Source organism: Ochotona princeps, chromosome 19, assembly GCF_030435755.1.
Source record: "Ochotona princeps isolate mOchPri1 chromosome 19, mOchPri1.hap1, whole genome shotgun sequence".
Taxonomy (NCBI): domain Eukaryota; kingdom Metazoa; phylum Chordata; class Mammalia; order Lagomorpha; family Ochotonidae; genus Ochotona; species Ochotona princeps.
The window spans coordinates 39,637,667-39,653,732 of NC_080850.1; positions in this window are offsets into that span (position 1 = coordinate 39,637,667).

The window sequence follows — 16,066 nt, forward strand, 5'->3', positions numbered from 1 at the left end:
AAATTGCACATTTTAAAAATTTTAAGATTTTACTTTATATCCCTTAATTTATTATGAAGTGATTCTTTCTTGGCTATAGTGCAATGGCTTAACCATTTCCACAAATGCCTTAACTGACTATTCAGACTGTTATTTTAAAATGTGTTATGACTAATCTTCAGTTTTCAATGTTGAAATAAAGTCCAAGAGCAGAGACAGAGCTCCTGTCTGCTGCTTCACGCCCCAGATGCCCACAGGGGGATTGTGCCAGGTGCAGGCAGGAGCCAGGAACTCAGTTCCAGCGCTGCCATAGGGCATGCAGGAACCAATCACCGCAGCCATCCTCACCGCCTCCAGGTGAGTGCCGGCTGGAAGCTTGCGTGGACAAGCAGCCAGGCACTCTGATCAGGGGCACAGGTAGCTTCAGCACGAGGCAGGGGTCTATTTCAGAGAGACATTGTATTTTATAGAAGAGTTTCTTTTACTGTCCTCAGACTGCAGTCTGGAAATGACGTGTGTGCACTTCTGCCCTGTCACCACCCAGAGACTCCCTTCCGGAAATGAGAGAGGGGAGCCTCGCTTTGCTGCTGTTTTCTGGCCAGTGGAAAGGGGGAACTAGAGAGCAGAAAACAGTTACCTTACACACACACACACACACACACACACACACACACACTTGTCGGGTAGGCCAAAATGTGGGCGCTCTGCTCTGCCTAGCAGGTGAGAAACATAATTTTGTTTTTTTTTCTTTCTTTTTTCTTTTTTTAACTAGGCGATCATGTGGCCTGCCATGGAAGGCCCCATGATGAAGGCATTCTGCCTGTAGCTAGAAAACCTGTGTTTTAAAATGTCATAAAACAATTTTAATAACTGACATTAAAATGGTAATTATGTTCAATGTGTAACTGAAAGTGTGCCAACAAAGAGTGAAAGTTATCACTGGTAACATTTTAAAGGGATTTTCCCCTTTGTGTTTTTCTTCAATTTTTATGTATTTCGGAGGAAAAGCAAGAGAAACAAAGAAATGAGCTCCCAGCTGCTAGTTCATTCTTCAGACACCTGTATGGGGCAGGACTGGCTTTGGCTAAAGCCTGGACCTGGGAACCAATCCAGGTTTCCCACTTGGGTGGCAGGAACCCAAGCACTTGAGTCATCACCTCCTGCCTTCCAGGGTCTGCACCTGCAGGAAATTGGAATTAGGAGCATGACGCAGGAATTGAACCCAGGCTCTTACCTATGGAGGTATCCTGGGCAGTGTTACTGTGAAGTTAGATCGTCACTGGGAAATTTGTTTTTAAAGATCTATTTTTATTACAAAGTCAGATATACAGAGAGGAGGAGAGACAGAGAGGAAGATCTTCCGTACGATGATTCACTCCCCAAGTGACCGCAACGGCTGGTGCTGCGCTGATCCGAAGCTGGGAACCTGGAACTTCCTACCGGCCTCCCACACAGGTGCTGGATCCCAGGGCATTGGGCCGTCATTGACTGCTTTCCCAGGCCACAAGCAGGGAGCTGGATGGGAAGTGGAGCAGCCGGGATCAGAACTGGCGCCCATATGGAATCCCAGGCGTGTTCAAGGTGAGGACTTTAGCCACTAGGCCACGCTGCTGGGCCCTGGGAGATTTTTTTTTTTTTTTTTAAGTTTTTTAGGATTTGGGATGAAGGTGGGGAACTAATTAACAGAACTGTGGGTATTGATTTATTCTTTTTTTTTTAATCCTTAATTAGTTTTTAGTAGATTCAATATAATTTGTAAATACAATCTGGTGTAAAGGTTTTTAACATGTTTCTTCCACTTTCATTTCTCATTTCTAAGATTCTTTTCAGGGCAAGCTAGGTGAACATGACTAACAACAGAAAAGTTACGAAGTGTGATTGTTCAAGAGCAATTTGCAATTCAGAAAATAAATGTATCAGGAAGTATGGTATTCTTATAAAAAGAACAGCCTCTGTCTAGGCTGGGCGTGAAGACGAGAGGTGTACCAATGAAGCACTGAGACATTTCATCTGCTCATCTAAATCCAGGCTCTGCTCAGTGCTGATTCGATTGTGGACCTGGCTCCTGGCTTCCAATCAGCTCAGCTTTGGCCATTGCAGCCACTTGGGGAGTCAGTCAACAAATGGAAGATCTTTCTGTCTCCTCCTTCTCTCTGTATATCTGCCTTTCCAATTAAAAACAAACAAACAAAACAGAGGTGTTGACTACCTGTGTTCTGGACTTTTCTTTAAACATTTTTATGACAACCAGGTAATGGAAATGTTACAGAAAATTCTTCAGATAGATGTAAAACAGATGTGAGGTTAGACATACAGCAGAGAATAACGTTGAAAACAGTAAACAGAGTGAATAAACATGAATGGATATTGACAGCATAAAATAACTTTAATGTTCATAAATTAGATTGTTAATATTAGAAACAATAAAGCTCATTGATAAAATAAAGGAAAATAAATTATGTAATAATTTCAATAGACGCAGAAAAGATGTTTGACTAGGTTTAACATCTATTTGTGATTAAAATGTTATAAACTAGAAATGAAAACTTTTTTACTTTATTTTTTTTAAAGATTTATTTATTTTATTACAAAGTCAGATATACAGAGAGGACGAGAGACAGAGAGGAAGATCTTCCGTCCGATGCTTCACTCCCCAAGAGCACAACGGCCAGTGCTGCGCCAATCCGAAGCCGGGAACCTGGAACCTCTTCCGGGTCTCCCATGCAGGTGCAGGGTCCCAAGGCTTTGGGCCATCCTCGACTGCTTTCCCAGGTTACAAGCAGGGAGCTGGATGGGAATTGTAGCTGTCGGGATTAGAACCGGCACCCATATGGGATCCCGGCGCGTTTAACGTGAGGACTTTAGCTGCTAGGCCATGCCGCCAGGCCCTACTTTATTTTTTTTAAAGATTTACTTTATTGTTATTGGAAAGACAGATCTACAGAGAGAAGGACAGACAGAGAAAGATCTCCCATCCACTGGTTAATTCCCAAATGGCTATGAAGGTCAGAGCTGAGCCAATCCAAAACCAGGAACCAGAAGTCTCTGCCAGGCTCCCATGAGGTTGCAGGCGCCCAAGGTTTTGGGCCATCCCCCACTACCTTCCCTGCTGGATGGGAAGTGGAGCAGTCAGGACACAAACTAGTTTTCATATGGGATGCTGGTGCTTGCAGCCTGGCGCTTGCAGGCCACATTCTGCAGAATGATAAATAATCATAACCTAAAAAACAAAACAAAACAACAACTCCCCCCGCCAAAAAAAACATATACATAAAACCTCAGAAGGTTCACTTTTGAGAAAGGAACTAATACCAGGAACCATTACTTTTACTCAACACAGTTTTTAAAGTCCTGGCTGGTGTTGTGGTGCATCAAGTTAACTGCCACCTGCGACTCCAGCATCCCATGTGATCACTGGTTTGATCCCAGCTGCTCTACTTCTGTCCCAGTGTCTGCTAACACAACTGGGAAAGCAGTACGAGGTGGTTCAGGTGCTTGTACTGTTGCATGCATGTAGAACTGGAAGCAGGCCTAGCCTCCTGGCTGCTCCTTGGCCCAGCCTTAAGCATTGTAGCCATCTTGAAGTGAGCCAGAAAATGGAAAATCTGTCTCTTCCTCTCTGTAACTGTTTGAAACAAGAAAATCTTGAAAAACACAAGTTCTAACCAGTCCAATATATGAAAACCAAACAAGTAGTAGTGTAACAGGTTAAGCCATTGCCTGTGACTCCTGCATCTCATACAGCTGGAGGTTCGAGTTCCTGCTGCTCCACTTCTGATCCAGCTCTGGGCCAAAGCATCTGGGAAAGCAATAGAACATAGCCCAAGTACTTGAGCCTCTGCACCCATATGAGAAACTCTGCATTTCTGAGATCTTTTAGCCATTGTGCCTTTGTCTATTTTCTTTTTACTACATTAGACGTGTTGCCCTGTAAATTGTGGCTGTAGTATGTGAAATGAAAAATACGACTATTCACAAAAAAGGAGGTAAGAATTTGGGATGATGGGAGAAAATGTTTTGTAACACACATAATAAAAGACAATTTATAACCAGATAATCTCTACAATCAACAGGAAAATGATGAAACAACCACAACATAGAAAAATGGGTAAGGGTCCGGCGTGGTGGCCTAGCAGCTAAAGTCCGCGCCTTGAATGTGCCAGGATCCCATATGGGTGCTGGTTCTAATCCCGGCAGCCCCACTTCCCATCCAGCTCCCTGCCTGTGGCCTGGGAAAGCAGTCTATGATGCTCCAAAGCCTTGGGTTCCTGGACCGATGTGGCAGACCTGGAAGAGCTCTTGGTTCCTGACTTCGGAACAGCTCAGCTCCAGCCATTGCGGCCGCTCGGGGAGTGAATCATCGGATGGAAGATCTTCCTCTCTATCTTTCCTCCTCTCTGTATATCTGACTTTATGATAAAAATAAAATAAATCTTAAAAAAAAAGAAAACTGGGTAAAAGAGTTTGTACATTCCTGCTTTGCACTGGCACTGTGGTGCAGCAAGTTAAACAGGTGCCCTGCAGTCCTGGATTCCCATATGTGCCAATTAAGAGACCTGGCTACTCCACTTCCAATCCAGCTCCCTGCTAATGTGCTCGGGTAAACAGCAGAGGATGACTGAAGTCCTTGGGCTTCTGTACCCATGTGGGAAGCCTCCATGAAGCCTCTGGCTCCTGGTGTGGGCCTGGCTCACTCTTGGCCAATGTAATCACCCGGAGAGTGAACTATTGGATGAAATGTCTCTTTCTCTCTGTGTGTCATTCACTACATCTCTCTCTCTCTCTCTCTCTCTCTCTCTCTCTCTCTCTCTCTCTCTCTTCTCTCTCTCTCTGTAACTCTGCCTTTCAAATAAATAGATTTTTTTTCTTTTTATAAAAAGAGATGAACAGGTACTTCACAAAGACATTCAAATGACCAATAAACATTTAAAAAGCATTTAATTTCATTACCAATATTGCTAATTTGGATTAAAACAAAATGAAAAAGTACTATACACGCACCTGGATAGGTACACTTAAGAAGACAACTAATGCCAGGTGCTGGCAAGAATACAGAGTGAACAGAAGTGTTTTCTATGGCTGGAAGGAATGTTAAATTGTTACAAGCACTTTGAAACCTGTTTAGCAGTTATGAAAGTTCACTATGATTATATTTTATGGTCAATAATTCTATTGCTAGGTTTACACAGAAGAGGAATACCTATAAACGTGCATAAGGGGAAAAGTACAAACAGCCACAGCCGCATTACTCAGAAGCCAGAAAGTGGAAAGAATTCTCATGTTTGTCAACAGTCCTTTACACAGTCAAATATCATATAGCAAAGCAAACCGTGGAGTGGTAGCTCTGTGAACGGATATGGACAAACCCTTAACCTGAAGGAAGTTAAATGCAATCGGAGAGGGCTTTAGAAGGGTCAAGGAAAATGGCTATTAAGTGAGCCTCTGCCCGACAGTCAAGGGTTCACGACCCGCTGAAAGCTGCAGGAAGCGACACTGGCAGCATCTCTTCAACGACCATCAGCAACCCAGGAGATGGATGGCGCTCGAAGGAGAATTCATACAAGTCTCACACTACCCTACGTTCTCACTAGTTTTAACTGTGTTGTAAATGTTACTGATTTTTCAAAAGCCAAGACTGCATTTCCAGAAGTAGAAAGGATCAGACTCAACAATAATTCAAGCAGGACTATCACATGATGTTTTAAAATGTCAGATAACTCAATTTGTGAAGAGTTACACTTTTATGCAATAGTGAAATTTAATATTTAGCATCAGATACACTTGGTAGTAAGTTCTATTATTTATCAACTATGTTTGGGGCATGTTAACTTCTTAATGCCTTCATTTTCTGGACTATAAGGAAACAAGGACCCCATGTGATGGCTCAACGGCTAAATCCTCATCTTATAAGCGCCGGGATTTATATAGTCTCTATCCAGTTCATGTTCTGGTTGCTCAACTTCCTTTCCAGCTCCCTGCTTGTGGTCTGGAAAAGCAGCAGAGAGAATGGCCCAAGTCCTTGGGACCTTGCACACCTGCATGGGAGACTTGGGAGAAACTCCTGCCTCCTGGTTTCGGATCAGCTCACCTCCAACTGCTATGGCCAACTGGGGAGTTAACCAGTGGATGGAAAGTCTTTCTCTCTGTTTTTCCTTCTCTCCATAAATCTGATCTGCCTTTCCAATAAAAATTTTAAAATCTTTTTTAAATTGAGCATCAAACAGCAAAACAAAATCAAAACGACCCATGATACCCAGTGTTTTTGTGAGGATTAGGGATCAGGGCTATTTCTCCTGTGTCATTTTGCTTTAGCATTTAAAAAAATTATACAGTTAAAAAAATGAATAAAGGTATTCTCATGAAACATATTTACAAATAATGGAAGTGGTCTTTATTGACCACGTATCAATGTGAAGATATGCATTAAATATGCCAAAGGGAAAGATCAGATCACAATTTGAAAGCCAATAGACCTTGCAGCCAGTTATCTGTAGCAACCACTGCTTAAGCAATCGGTCCAGAAGTATCAGACCTTGGTCTGTGCCTGTCAATTTTCCAGTGTGAGACTAATGACAGGAAGTAAAATGCAACATGCTTCTAAAGTGTGAATGCAATCAAAAGATAAGCTTACTTCGGTACAAAAGAGCTTTGAAATTCATGCATAGTTTTTTCATACTATGTATTTTTTTTTTTTTTGAGTTCTTTGAAGACCTCTCATGCCTCTAAACCAATCAAAGAAGATTCTGTGCAGATAGTGAGTCCATATCTAACAATCACAGCATTCCTGAAGCCCTCTACGTTACTCACTCTAGACTTTCTTTTTGTCATTTTTTCCGCCTGCCTTTGAGTCTCTGCCAAACACATCTGGTGAAGCCCGATTCCCTTGTTAGAGTAAGCCCTGACTCAGTAACCTCACGGCAGAGCCTTTTAGCTTTGCCTTCCCATCCCAGTTTCCTTTACCCTTCATCCACTGAACTGCAGTGGTTTTCCATGATCTTGCCTATCTGCCTTCTTCAGACTGCCATTCGTGGCTGGCCTGGGCCATCCCCGCACTGTGCAAAGTTAGAGCTCATCTGGAGGTTGACAGGCCAGGCTCTCTGGTCTCTGTCATATGCGTTGTCTGCTCAGCTTCCTCGTTACTGACATGTGACAAACTGCAAGCCTTATGTATGCTGGATTCTTTCACCCTGAGTCAGGTTTTTAGTTGTCTGTCAGGAATTTTTTTCCAATGAATTAAACATACCAACCTTAGAAACCAGTTTGTGAAGGAAGTAAGCAGAAATTAAATACTTCGTTTGTCTTTGCTTTTATGAAAAATTTTGGGCAAAACTTGCAGTTACCCAAATCATGTCCCTCCTGATAAACATGAAAACATTCAGGATGAAGATAAGAATTCCATTTTAAAATTGATCTTTCTAATGTAAAATTCCTTTTAAAAAGATTTATGTATTTATTTTAGAAAGGCAGAGGCAGAGATAGACACAGAGAGATCCTCCATCCACTGACTTGATACCAAAATGCTCACCACAGGGAGAGCAACCTCATTTCTAGCAGTCGAGGACGCCTTGGAACCCTGCACCTATGTGGGGGATCTGGAAGAAGCTCCTGGCTTGGGATCTCTCTCTCTGTTGCTCTACTCTTTCTTTCTCCCCTTCTCTCTCCATCATCTGCCTTTCAGATAAAAATAAATTAAAAAGAAATTCTGAAAAGGAATTTTTCTTTCTGCATATGTTGAATCTCAAATGTCTTTAGCTTAAAAATCTCATGCTAGCTCTGGAGACTCAAGTTGGCCCCCACAGATTACTGGGAGACTGAGAAATCCAACAAAGCTCTTAGCATGGCACTCATAAACACCTGCTTTGAGGGAGCCAGCATTTAGCCCAGCAGTTAGAACAGTGCTTGGGACTCCCATGTGCCACGTGGCAGGGACTGGGTTTGAGTCCTGGCTCTGCTCCCAGTCCAGCTGCCTGCAGATCTGTACCCTGGAATGCAGTAGTTGATGGGTCAGTAGCGGGGTCCCAGTCTCCCACATGGGAAACTTAGATTGAGTCCCAATATGGCTTCTACCTGGTCCAGACTGGTTGTTGCCCACAACTGGGGAGAGAACCAGAGGATGGGAGATTCTCTCTCTGCCTTTCAAATAAAATAAAATGCAAGAAAAATATTTGCTTTTAGCATTGCTATTTAAACATCTGTTTTTCTGCCTTGACACCAGCAGCAGAGGGAAGTTTTTACAGTTAGGTCTAACATTGGCCCATGGAATAGATCTCAACCAGTCTGTTTAATATCTAGGTCAAGCATTGCTGCTATAGCTATTCATTATTGAGTTGATGCTCATGTTCAATTCGACTCTCTCAACTTTTCCAAGTGAGTTTCTTCCCAATTGTTCAGCTTCACTTGGAAATCAAGGCAGCTGTCTGGGTTTTTTAAGCAACTCAAGGAAGACTGGTATCGGCGAAGATTTGCTGCTAGGTTTCATAACTTCCTCCTGCCTGCCTGGGGATGCTCTGAATGCCACTCAAGGTTGTTGTTTTTTTTTTTTTTTTATATGCATCCTCTTCACCTCATTTGACTTCTTGTCCATCTCAGGAAAAACTCAAGATGCATGTCATAATTTGTTTACATATGCTTAGCATTTAAAGGAGCACTATGAATCATTGGGGAAAATGCATTTTATCTGTGGACATGTTCTTTGCCGCTTGATAATATTATGGGATTTTAAAATATGAGATCTCTGTAGTTGCAGTGAGCAAAATCTTAATGAGTTTAGGATAGGTCAAAAGATTTACTGGCACTGGTGTGGTGGTGTAACGAGCTAATCCTCTACCTGCAGGCACTGGCAGCTCATATGGGCACTGGTTTGAGTCCCAGGTGTGCCACTTCTTATCCAGCTCCCTGCTGATGGCCTGGGAAAGCAGTGGAAGATGGCCCAAGACCTTGGGATCCTGCACCTGCATGGGAGACCAGCGAACAGAAGATCTTTGTATCTCCTTTTCTCTGTGTATCTGCCTTTCCAATAAAAATAAAATAAAATAAATCTTTAAAAAAAAAGAAGATAAAGTCCTGTTAATGGGAGTGGGGGGGAGGGGGCGGGGCAGGGGAGGGACAGGAGAGGGGACAGGGGAGGGGCAGGAGAGGAGGCAGAGGAGAGCAAGCAGAAGAGCAGGGGAATGGTATGGGAGGGGCAGGGGCGGGGTAGAAGCGGGGCAGGGTAGAAGAGGGGCAGGGGCGAGTCAGGAGAGGGGCAGGGGGGAAGGGCAGGGGAGAGGCAGGAGAGGGGCAGGGGAGAGGCAGGGGAGGGGTAGGAGAGGAGGCAGAGGAGAGCAAGCAGAAGAGCAGGGGAATGGTATGGGAGGGGCAGGGGCGGGGTAGAAGAGGGGCAGGGTAGAAGAGGGGCAGGGGCGAGTCAGGAGAGGGGCAGGGGGGAAGGGCAGGGGAGAGGCAGGAGAGGGGCAGGGGAGAGGCAGGGGAGGGGTAGGAGAGGAGGCAGAGGAGAGCAAGCAGAAGAGCAGGGGAATGGTATGGGAGGGGCAGGGGCGGGGTAGAAGAGGGGCAGGGTAGAAGAGGGGCAGGGGCGAGTCAGGAGAGGGGCAGGGGAGAGGCAGGAGAGGGGCAGGGGAGAGGGGCAGGGGAGAGGCAGGAGAGGGGCAGGGGAGAGGGGCAGGGGAGAGGCAGGAGAGAGGCAGGGGAGAGGCAGGGGAGGGGTAGGAGAGGGGCAGGGGAGAGGCAGGAGAGGGGGCCTGTTCTCACTCTTCCCACAGACACAGAAGAGTAGGGTACTGATATCTGTTTCATCTCTTCCCTTCCTGGCCCTCTCTACCCTGAGCACAGTATACATGTGTCTGTAATTTCCTCACCTTTTAAATAAACTTGATCCCTTTGTAACTCATTTTTGCGCCTTTACTTAGAATGTTTTTGGAATGTTTTTGCGCCTTTACTTAGAATGTTATGGAAGACACAACAATTTGGAGTATTGTGCTCATGATAAAAAAAAAATAGTATATTTTCTGAACAAATTTAGTACAGTATAAACATGCTCACTAATCCTCCATTTTCAGCATAGTATTTGTCAATCAACATTTTATTTATCATATTAAATAATTGGTACAGATACACTATTTTCTAGTGACCTAAAACCTACTGTATGTTGCTTATGAAAATATATTTACAGGGGCTGGAGCCGTGGCATGGTAGAGGATACCTGTGCTTACAGCACCAGCATCCCATATGGATGCCACTCTGTGTTCCAGCTGCTCCCAGTTGCTCCCCTTCCAGATCCAGCTTCTTGCTGGTGGCCTGGGAAATCAGCAGAGGACGGTCCAAGTCCTTTAGGACCCTGCACCCAGGTGTGAAACCTGGAAGAAGCTCCTGGCTTTAGATCAGCTCAGCTCTGGCCATTGCACCCATTTGGGGAGTGAACCAGCAGATGGAAGATCTCCCTCTGTCATCTATCTCTATATAATTCTGCCATTCAAATAAACAAATCTTAAAAAAAGAAAAGGTTTTTACAAAACACTTGATCATTAGATATGGAAGCATCATTCTATTTTGAATTCAGAAGTGAAATTTCCGATGGAGGAGATTATTGAATGTTATTTCCTAAAAACTCTTAAATTGATAATTTTTGGGACCACCAGGCAGAGTGAATTCTAAATATCAAACTTGCATAAGCCTAAAGTCAATATCCATTTAGCTAAGCAAACAGCCTGGCAAAATGCTAAGAAAGAACTGCTCTAGTAGCCTTGGGAAATACAATTATTATAAATAATGTAAATATTTTCAATAACAATTCATTAAATTGTTTTTAAACCAGTTATGCTCTTGTTTGATTAAGTCCTTTAACACTAGAATCAATCAAATTAGTTTGAATGAAATTGTAACTGTGCATACCCTAATAGGGATTAATTTTAGACTGTTATTGTGAATGTAATATTTGGCTCAAGTTTATAGGCAACTTTTTCAAACCAGATCTACAAGACAGCCTATTTACATTTTTTCTCCCTCCTAGGAAAGAAATTGAACTCTACAATGTCATTTAATCACAGGCAAAACAAAATTAAGACATCATCTAGAATAAAAAGACAACTGCTCAGTTCTACAACCATAATTATTTGGGTAATTCAGGATGGAAAGCACAAATTTTTCTAAACTACCAGGATAATTGAAGGGTTAACTGTATAATCTGAACATATGTGGTAACTTCATATTTCATGATGTTCAGGTTTATTTTGAAAAACTCAACTCCAAGTCAAGTTTGGAGATTCAGGATTTAAAGCAGAGATGGCTCTGTTTGCAATATAAGAAAGCCACTGAAGCCAATCACCATATAGTTCCCTGAATGATGGGATCCCAAAGAGCCAACCACTTACCCCATGGCTCTTCCTCCAGGCTAATATAAGATGAGAAGTCTGAAAAACCTGCTGTGCTACTCAAACAGCTCGCCAGCTCCTGACCCACCAGGACAAAGACAGACAAGTCAAGGGGAGAGGTGATTATGCCAAAAGAGATCCATGCAAAGGGTAGGTGGGACTCCTCCTTTTATGTGGGTGTTGGAAAATGAGGACCAGAACCAACCTACAGCTCAGCTACACGCCCAGTGCCAGGGCTCAAAACCAAGGTTGAATTCTGTTATTGCCGGCATCATGGAGCTACAGGGAACTCAATTCTCCAGCCCCCGGAACGACTTCTCCATCTTAATTTTCAGATCTGATATCATCATTTATTCCCACCCAAATCCTACCATTTCTTCACCTCTCAATTTAGGAAGCTTGACTGCTTATTAAACCACCGTGAAAATCAATGGCAGCTTAAAAGGGGCTTCATTTCTTTTAGGGTTTAGTTTGAAGAAAATTGGAAATATTTATTTTAGGTCCTAACAGCACAAATATGGCGAGAGGACACTCACCTTCATAGATACATTAGAACTTCTCTAATACTGTTAATGGATTAAGAGGGAATATGTCCATATGAAGATAGATTGTTCAAGATTGTTCATGTCTAGTACACAAATGATTGCTGGAAACCTCCTTTTTTTCTATAGGAAAATACCAAGTAATTCCCAAATAAAAGAAACAATGGACTTTGTTATCATTCTTTTGTTGTTGTTGCTGTTGATTTCTTTTGCTAATTACCTGAGACCTGACAGGATATCAAAATGAGAATTTTTATCAGTATAGTCACCTTTTGTCCCATGGGAAAATAATTCATGGACATCCTATACCAGTTTTTGCCTTATTTCTTTGGTTGCTATGGTTAAGTAAAAATTGCATAAGGCCACAGTTTTGAACTAAACCCCTGCATTATGCCCCCAAAAGGTCAAAGTCTAAGTCAAAACCGGAGGGGGGGTTATTTGGACTTTCTGAGTTCCACCAAGCTGAAATTATTGGATTAATCTGACTTTCTGAGAATCAGGAACAAATTTCCCCACTGCCAATTTCAACTGACATGATAATGAAGTTCCCCTTGTTTTAATCCTTTCACAAAAAAGCAACAGGAACTAATCTGATATCGCTAATTGATTATTTTCCTATTGTTCTGTCTCCTTGTTCCCACCCTCCAAGGGAGAGTAAGTTTGAAATGACCAATTTGCTATGTTTTGTGTGCTCTCTTTTCTTTAGCCATTCTCTGTTTAAAAACCAACACACCTGTGTTCTTACCATTTGAACCCTCATTCTATTTTAAATCATAAAATGTTGCCAGGTGTGAAAGCTGAAAACAAAGCCAATGAAGATCCTGACACTAGGTTGCTGTCATGTTGTCTGTTTCTGTCAAAGAAAAGACTGAAGAATGTGATGCCATCAGTGCTATCTGCAATACAATTTGCACCTAAGCGATCAAGCTTCCTAAATTTGAGAGGTAAAGAAATGGGAGAATTTGGGTGGGAATGGATGGTGATACCAGATCTGAAAGGCAGATTTACAGGGAGAAGGACAGACAAGAAGCTCTGTCTGCTGGTCCACTCTCCAAGTGGCCATGACAGCTGGAACTGAGCCCATCCAAAGCCAGCAGCCAGAAGCTCCACTGCTTTCCCAGGCCACCAGCAAGGAGCTAGAAGGGAAATAGAGCAGCCAGGACAGGACCTGGCACCCACATGGGATCCTGGCATGTGTGAGGAAGGATTTTAGCCACTGGATCAATTGTGCTTGGCCCCAGAGTTCTGATTTTCAATAACAAAGTAAGGATGGACTTCAAACCTCCAGGGCCATCCAATCCTATTTCTAGCTCTAGCGTCTATAGAACTTAGAGAACGTCTATGGAAGAGTGGCCAGCTTCCTTAGCAAGAGTGACAGGATCAGAGAGAGTTCATGTAACTAAGCCACTTACCCATTTCCTTACAGACGCTGTGGAGAACGGAGTCCATTAAACAACGAACTTTGTGTTGTTTGGGTTTTTAATGGCCCTCATGAAGGATCCTCCCCCTCTACTGCCCCCATGAGGATAACATGTATTAGCTCTTTAAATGGACAGCGTGAAGAATAAGGTACAATCTGGAAAGTGGGGAGTCCACCTACTCAGACACAGACTCTACCAGTTTTCTTTTGTTTCTTTTTTGTTTTTTTAACCTTGGCTTTCCATGGAAGCTATTTTGAGGGGATTTCATCAAAGGAGCAGTAGAGACATCCATCAAAACTCAGAAGGATTTTTTTGAGAAATGTGATTTTAGGTGCTTACCAATTTTCCAATAAGAGGACTTTTAATTGTATATGTAATAAGATAAAGTTTATTTTAAAATAAGAAGTGATTGACAAGGTCTTAAGTTATCTTTTCACAATACAATGCTTAATTTGTTAAATGAGTGAGTACATTTTCAAATCTCTTGATTTTTTTTTCTAATGCTTTAGAAAACATCAAGTATATTTATTTCAAGTCAAAACAATTTCACAAATTTTCCTTAGGGGAGGTTTTCTGCTAACTTTAACTTTGGAAAACCCCTGAAGAGTAGGTTAAGAGTTTGACAAATTCTATGGATCTTAGATTGTACCCACAGGCCAAAGTCAGTGAATTTTTTTTTCCTGTTTCATTTTTAGAACATTCTATAGATACCATTTGCATGCAACACATGAACACACCTTGGATGTCAGCATCTAACTTCTACTTAATACAGATTGTTGAAGTTTTCCAACTCATTTTGATGGAACAAATCGGAGAGGATAATGCAAAGACTGTCACTAAAAGCTTCAGGATGTAAAGATAAGCAGACGGTATGAAAAGCAACCTAAGTTACTGGAACAATTTGATCTTCATCAGGGTAAGGTTTCAAAGCACGTCTGTAAGTTTATCTTAGTTGGCTGGGCTGTGAGCGCTAATGAGTCCAGTCCTCTAACGTTATATAGTCCACTTTCTTTAGCTATGACTATGTGGCTAAACTGGTCAGACTTCCTACACTGATGTTCCATGGACTTAAAAAAAACATATATATAAAACCACAGTGCCATTCTGACATCCTACTGCTAGTTTTTTAATTAATGAGTAGGGAGTGTCTTGATATCAGTATTGGGGGCAGAACCAAAAGGGCTGGTGGTAGTTGTTACTAAATGTTCAGGGAGGTAAACAGATGGCTGAGTCTTATAAAGTCCAACGGTTTATTTTGCAACTGGAGCCTCAAAGAGAAAATGAGAAAATTGAGAGTGGCTTATTGACTGAATGATTCACTTAGCAACTATCTTAATGCCACTTACTGGATAAATGACATGCAGTCCTGTTGAAGACGCACACAGTATATACCGTAACAAGGCGTCTCAAAAGCTTTCTTAAAGCCACTCAAATCCCCCCTGGCTGTGTCGAGCTGTGTATTAGCTGCTGCAGGTTTGAACCAGTATTCAAAGGGACAACACTCACCTAAACCTAGCATTTCCTACAGTACAGTTCACACAACCAAGAAGCACAGAGGAATTACTGCCGAGCGAATCATTCCTAATCAAAGGGGAGCATGCACTGATAAATAAATATTTCCTCTTTTTATCTCCTAGGTATATTTTCAGAGCTGCATCTCATGAGGTTCATTTTCAGATTCCTCCGAGACTTAGCCTCCATTGTCTCAGCAGCAGCCATTCAGCAAGGCATGGTCAAACTCATTCTACATTCCTTGTCTCATCCCTTAGCCTTTTGGTCATGCTCAGCACCATTACCCAAATAAACTATCAAGATGGGAGTCTATTAAGCAGCGGTGACCAAAGAGCTATAGACTGCATTTTACATACCGGTCAGATCTTGTGAGTTGTTAAAAAGAAAGAAAGAAAAAGGAGGGTGGGTGAGTTTAAGGCTATGGGTAATCACGACAGGTGCATGAGGGGAACACGCAGGTAAACTGACAATCAGGTTCATGATGGAACCAGCGCAGTGAGGAAGGGGTGCCTGCACAGCTCTATATTTACGGGCAGTTCAATCCCCACCCATAACAAGCACAGCTCTATGTTTAGGGGCAGTTCAATCCACACCCGTAACAAGCTTGCCAGGACTGAATCAATTGAGAGAAGATAGAAGCTTGTAGACTTAAAAACAGTACTTGTTTTTTCAGGTTCTAAAATATAGAAAAGAAGCAAGCCAGCCAGTAGAAGGAGCCTCTGCATAAATAAATCCTATTTAATTTCTTTTTAATAAAACTCACTAAAATGATCTGAAGTAACTAAAATTGATTGATTACACAGAAAAGCAGATATCTTACTTCCACACATTGTTTTTAGTATACTTCAGAACACTCATTAAAAAAAAATAGATGACCACTCCAAAGTACTTTAAGATGCTGGCCCACAGAAGGGCATTATTGAAAAGTACCTCTCGTCCAGAAAATATTGGAAGAATTCCACTTGAATAAATATTGCATAACTCTGTGCCTACTTTTACATTGCCATATTTGTGGTAAGCTAATCCCAGTTTCCAAAAAAAGGTTTTTGTGCTGTTGAAAAGCATTTCTGAAACACTGCCAGCTCCGACTTGTGATTGAAGTTGTTTAGTATAGAACAAGTTAGAAGGGGTAAGATGCCAGGCAGGTACTCAGAGAGTCTGTCTTTGATTTTTTTTTTCTGTTTGAACAAGTCACAGTGTAAATAATCTGTTTCTGCAAAAACCTTGTAATATACAGTCTGAT